Source organism: Elephantulus edwardii, unplaced genomic scaffold (genome assembly GCF_000299155.1).
Source record: "Elephantulus edwardii isolate Elephantulus edwardi_28Jun2011 unplaced genomic scaffold, EleEdw1.0 scaffold00004, whole genome shotgun sequence".
Classification (NCBI taxonomy): Eukaryota; Metazoa; Chordata; class Mammalia; order Macroscelidea; family Macroscelididae; genus Elephantulus; species Elephantulus edwardii.
In genome coordinates, this window is record NW_006399754.1 from 11,947,511 (window position 1) to 11,954,255 (window position 6,745).

The 6,745-nt window shown below is 38.8% G+C and overlaps 1 pseudogene; it reads right to left on the reverse strand.

The window, feature by feature from the left end:
- Positions 1–5,808: 5,808 nt before the first annotated feature.
- Positions 5,809–6,300, reverse strand: LOC102855667 (annotated as a pseudogene).
- Between the last annotated feature and the right edge of the window lie 445 nt (positions 6,301–6,745).

Sequence of the window (6,745 nt, forward strand, 5' to 3'; positions counted from 1 at the left end):
TCCAGTTTCTCCACAACCTCGTTAGCATTTGTTGTTTGCTGTTCTGTTAAATTTTGCTATTCTTACTGGAGTGAGATGATATCTCATAGTTGTTATGATCTTTTTACTTTTAAGATATTTAATATAGTTTTTAGTTTTGTGTTTTTCTCTCCCTGTAGAGTCTCTCTTCTAAGTAGCTTATTTTTCCCTGATTTGTTGCCTTATTAGAAAATTTTTTTAAGTAGCATATTTCCTCAAATATCTTATAGTTCTTGGTGTTTGTTGTTATTTTTGTCAGGTGCCGTCAAGTCAAGTACGACCCGTAACACCCCTATGAACAACAGATCTGAACACCATTCTACCCTGTGCCATCTCACACTTCCTGACACACTAGACCCCATGTGGCAGTCACCGTGTCAATCCACCTGGTCGAGGGTCTTCCTCTTCTTCTCTGACCCTCTGCCTTTCTGAGCATCATGTTCCTTTCCAAAGAATAGCCCCTTCTAGCCACGTGCCCTAAGTATACGAGGCAAAGTTTTATCATTTTTTACTCCAAAGAGCACTCACTATAATTTCTCCAAGACATATAATTATTGGAAGTCTGTTTATACTTAAAAGTTGTTGTTGTTGTTGTTATGTGCCATCTAGTCAACTATGACTCAGAGTGGTACTATGAATTTTGGACCTGAAACATGCCCGATCCTGCACCTTCCTCACATCTCTGATATGTCCAAGCCCATTGGTACAATCACTATTTCAATCCACTTCATTGAGGCTCTTCCTCCACTTCTTTGACTCTCCAATTGTCCAAGCACGATATCTTTTTCTAAGAGCTGGTCCCTCCTGACAACATACCCAAATTATGCTCTAAAAAGCAATTGGAATGTCTATAGTACAAGAATGTGGTCTTTACTATAGGGAAGTCTAGTTATAAGAACTCAGAAGGCAGAATTTTCAGATTCCCCCCCCCTTCTAATAATGGAGATATCTGAAGATGACACTCTCCTATCTGAAGGCTAAGATTGTCCTGAAAGCTTAGTGTATTAATGGTCATTTATCCCCTTTGTCATCCAGTACCCTAGATGTGCCAGCTGCCTCCCAAGCGAGTAGCTCTTGGTTTTATCCTCTCCAGACACAGAGACTTCTATTTGTGAAAGGACTGGAGAGGAGAAAAAACCGTCTTTCAATGCTCTTGGCATCAGCAGTCAGGAAATCAAAGATGAATGGTGTCATGGATTGAATAGTGTTCTCAAAAAGTATATATATAAACGACTGGAGCAACATGTCAACAGAGAACTGCCAGATGTGCAGGCTGGGTTTAGAAGAGGTTGTGATACTAGGGATATTATAGATAATGTTAGATGGATCTTGGCAGAAAGCAGAGAATACCAGAGGAATGTCTATCTGTGGTCCATTGACTTTGAAAAGGCTTTTGACTGTGTGGATCACAACAAGTTGTGACTGACTCTGAGAAGAATGGGAACCCAAGAGCATTTGATTGTGCTTATACAAAATCTATACTTGAACCAAGAGGCAGTCGTCAGAACAGAGCAAGGAGACACTGCATGGTTCAAAATTGGGAAGGGGGTCTTCCAGGGATGTATACTGTTTCCATACCTTTTCAATCTGAAAGCAGAACAGATCATCCTGGACCCTGGACTGCATACGAAGGAGGAGAAAGTGACATCAGGATTAGTGGAAGATTCATCAATAACCTGCGTTATGCAGATGACAGAACCTTGCTTGCTGAAACTGAGGACCTGAAGTGCTTGCTGCAGAAGGTCAAGGACTGCAGCCTTCAATATGGATTGAAGCTCAACAACAAAAAAACAAAGATTCTCACCACTGGGCCGATTCTCAGCATTGCGATAGATGGTGAAGAGACTGAGATAGTTAACAGTTTTAGTTTGCTTGGCTCCACAGTCAACACTCTTGGTACCAGCAGCCAGGAAATCAAGAGATGAATTGCACTGGGAAAGTCAGCTGTCAGGGACCTCTTCAGAGTACTGAAGAGCAACAATGTAAAGCTGGAGACTAAGGTGCACCTGATCCAGGCTATCGTCCTTGCAATTGTGTGCTATGCGTTGGAGAGCTGCACAGTGACTAGGGATGGTAGAAAGATAATTGCTGCTGTGGTGCTGGAGAAAAGGATTGAATATACCATGGACTAGGAGAACAAACATGTTTGTCCTGGAGAGGATGAAGACTGGCTGCTCCTTGGAGGCAAGGATTCTGAAGCTTTGTCTGACATACTTTGAGCATGTTGCAAGGAGACACCAGTCCTTGGAGAGGACTCATGCTTGGGAGGGTAGAGGGACAGCGCAGGAGAGGAAGAGCCTTGATGAGGTGGATCAATTCAGTGACTGTATACCAGTGAGGAGAGCAGTGGATGGGCCTCCATCTACTCTTTGTCAAGCCATAGACCATGTTGCACTTAGGGCCTAAAAGCCTAAGGCTCTAGAAAGGGAGGAAATCATTCCCTCTGGAATCTTCAGCATTGAAAAGAGGCATCTCAAATTCTGATCTGATCAGTGACATCCAGAGAGCTGTTTTTCCAAAATGTTTTGTCTTTTTTCCCCCCCAATTTTATTTTATGAATGTTAATGAATATTTACAGAGATTTTAGATTTTCATTCATTCATTGTTCACTCTTGGGCTTACATAATTCAGAGTTCAAAGACAAAAGAACCTTCGAGACTGGGTGATGTCAGCCATGCTGCAGTCTTGTCCATTCTTTTGGTCCATCTGCATTGTTCTTGCCTCTTTCCATAACCATTTCCTTTCATGGTCATAGAAAAGTTGAGCTCATAACAGTGAAAGACAGACAGAAAAGAGACTCTCCTGTGTTTACTCATCAAAATCCTATCCCTCATCTGAGTAGATAGATCTACATCTTTGCCAGCCCCTTCTGAGCTAATAACCATTGCTAGAAAGAGACAGAGAGGTTAAAAGAGAGAGATTTAGAAAGACAGAGATAGAGTTTGAAAGAGGATGCTCACTCACATGGTTTTGCACTTTGGACTGGAAGACCAAGTCTTCAAATCCCACTAGCTTCTCCCTGGAATTCACACAGGCCTTGACTGTGGTTGTTTGGTTTTGTTTTTTGGGTTTGGTTTTTTTTTTTGCCTCTATAGCAGATTACAAAGATTAATTACTTTTTCTTAACTCTTCCCTTGAATTTTATTTTTAGAAATTTTTTTAAAAATCACAATGTACATGTATGAAACACAATGTATATAAATGATAAAAATATTAGTTTAAAAAATATATTTACTGAATTAAAAAAAGAAACAAAACCCAGACTATTATCCTTACAATTATTCACACACTTTATGATAGCATAAAAAGGCAAGACTTTTACTATCAAAATGAAATACTGAGAATTGAAAATTATATTTAAGAATAAAGCAAGTAACTAAATTCCAGTAATAAATCTAACGATCACTGTGTCTTTCCTCAGTTTTAGTCTATGATCCAAAACTTCCCAAGGACAGAGAACACAAAATTATCATAATAGTTCTGATACAGAACAAAACCATCAATTTCTCTCTCTTTCTCAATAAGTAGGACCTTCATTCTCATTAAGTTGTAAAAATGATTAAGTATTTGTCTCCATGAAAAATGTAAAATGTTTTTCAATTAAAAGATAAATTTGAAGAGGATTTTATTTTTTCATGATAATAACCATATTAGTCAAATTAATGAATCTATATTCAATAGGTATTCAGTAAATCATATTTCCATATTATAAAAATTATTCAAAGCTTTCTCACCATACAGATTTACATATATTAAAATGGTTAGAGTTGGGATTTTTATAACCAAATTGGGATGAAAGATTACTATTTAAAAACAAACCATTATTATAACAATCACTTCCATTTCCTAAGTTTTACCATGGCTGACCCACATGTCTTAATTTATTTAATCTTCAAAACAATCTGGATTTAACTTATTTCCACTCACCTTTACAGATGGAACCCAAGATGTATTAAATGGTGGAAGTACTGACTGTCTCTAGCATGGTCTCTGACAGGATGCAAGGTCCAAACTTTAGAAGACCTTTGGAGTTGGGGACCCACCCGGCCCCTGGGGAGAGCCACCTGGTGTGTACAAGGAACTATATCTAAGCCACTTTCCTCCATCTCTTCCTCCACTACACCTGTAACACCTCCAAAGCCCTTTTCTTTGTAACTCACAAGTTTGTTCTCTCTAGGTTTGCTCCCTTTTCTATATATAGGTAACCTGAACACTGAGTCTTGTTCCAGAATCTGAACCCTGAGCCTGGATCCAGAGACAAAAGGGAAATATAACTGCCAGGTGAGGAAACAAAGGTGGATGGAGCCTCAAAGTTCTGCCTGCCACTCCCACTGGACTGACTCGTGCAAACACCTTGCAAGCCACAGGGCAGAAAACATCTTGAAAATATCTTCTAACTGAACAAGAAGGCATGTAGCTTCAACTCAAGACCACCAGTAAAGTGTAAAAGTGGGCTCCCCTTCCCTTTCATCTCAATGTCCCTGTTCAGCTTGAAGCAGCCAGAGAGTGTACACCCCTATTCCTACACGGGAAAGAAAGAATAATAATAATCACCATTGGACCATGCCCATCATTACCCTATCTTTTCTTATCCCCATCAAATCTTTCTCATTTCCCTTACCCACTACCTCTGTCCACCAAATTATGCAACCCTGTGATATCATCCCTACTCATTCTCACCCTTCTGCTCCCACCTTTTATCTCCTTGGATGCCCATGCATGGTTGGATTTTTCCCCCCAATAAAAAACTCCAACAATCCATTTAAAAATATAATTTTTTATTTGGTTGATTGGTTATTTTTCTGATGTTGCTTTGGGACTAGGTAAATGAATACTAAAGTTTGCATTCAAAAATAAATGTCAAGAAAATTATGTAATACAAGATCACTGAGGAAGGATTACCTTACATAAAGATTTGGGATGTTATTCTACTTGAAAACTAACAAGTTGAGCTGTCACAATGTCATGTGAATGCTGGCAGAAGACTCAGACTCTGGTGTAGCCAAAGTATGATCCTCACCAGTATAATCATGCATTGGTTTCCAAGCCCTGATTTCCACAAAGTGCCACCAAAAAGGCCAGGTGACACCTGCACACTCAGTGGGTTGTACAAATCTTTTACAATAAGCATGATGAGCACACCTATATCTAGTTTCCAAGATTGTTTGTTGTACAAATATCCTTGAAAAACATAATCCAGAGAGGAACAGTTAATGCTTCTGCTTCCAAGAGTGTAAAAATGTGAGAAACTCCAAAACAACTTTCCAAGCAAATAATAAGAGACATAATACAACTTTTCAATTTCATAGAAACAACATAATTAAATCAGGGAGTACTAGTATAAGAAAACACACATTTTTGTTACCTGCCATCAAGTTAACTACAACTCAAAATAACCTTACAACAGTGCCCTGAACCATGCCCTATTCTGAGCCAATCTCATCATCCGACACACCTGACCACATTTCCCCCGTCACTGTGTCAATCTGTCTCATGCAGGGCTTCCTCTCCTGTGTGAATATTTCTTCCATTAACCATCATTTGAGTTATTTTCAGCTCTTTGCTATTGTAAATAATGCTATAATAAACTTGGGTATGAGTATGTCAATTTGTGTTTCCTAGGTCTCTGATCCACCTTGAGTTGATTTTTTTTTCAGATAGAATAAAGATGCTTTTAATCATCTTTCATAAGCAACTTTATGTAAATAATAAATCAATCAGTTAAAAGTTCCAAGTCTCCAAAGGTGTTTTTAAATATACATATACAAATGGTTACAGATAGGGAAAATTTTAAGCAGCATCTTCCATATCCACATCCTCTTGCAATTTCTGTACCATTTTTTCTTACAGCTGTTTTCCTTTGCCTGCAAGAGGTGCCTGGATAAGATGGATGTTTTGCTTGACTTCTTTGATGTCCTGAGCTTTCTGTAATTCTTTGTTTTTCTTTAACCTGTTCATTATAAATGTAGCTTGGCGTTTTTGTTTAATCTTTTCCACTCTCTTCATTGCATCAATAGTATTAGTCCATAGTTCCCGCTGGTATTTGACAGGTTCATTTCTACACTTTTCAAATTCAAATGAATTATCCACTGTAAGTTCTTTACCCGCTGCTTTCTGAAATGCTTTAGTCCGCCTGACCTTGTGAGGATTGTGCTTCTTTTTAAAGTTTTTATGACATTTAGATTTACAAAATCAGAACACCTTGCAATCGTTGAGGACAAACATCATGCCGTGGTTGGGGTAGACGGACCCCCAACAGAAGTAACACTTCTCTATACTCATGTAGACCCCGCATGGGTACCCACCAGCCCTCGAGTTGGTTTTTGTGTATGGTATGAGTTGTGGATCCTGGTTCACCTTTCTGTGGGTGGAAGTCCAGTTTTGCCAGCACCATTTATTGGTTGAAGTGGTTGTCATTTCCTCGTTTGATAGGTTTGATTTCTTTGTTGAATATCAGTTGGTCTATTTCTGGGTTCTCAACTCTGTTCCATTGGTCTATGTGCCTGTCATTGTACTAGTACCATGCTGTTTTGGTTATTGCCACTGTGTAGTAGGTATTTATTTCACAGAGTGCTATGTCTCCCACTTCATTTTTGTTTCTCTGAAGTGTTTTGCTTATACAAGGTCTCTTGCCTCTTCAAATAAATTTGATAATTTTCCTTTCAATCTCCTTGAAAAATGAATTTGGTATCTGGATTTGGATTGCATCGAACCTCTAGGTTGCTTT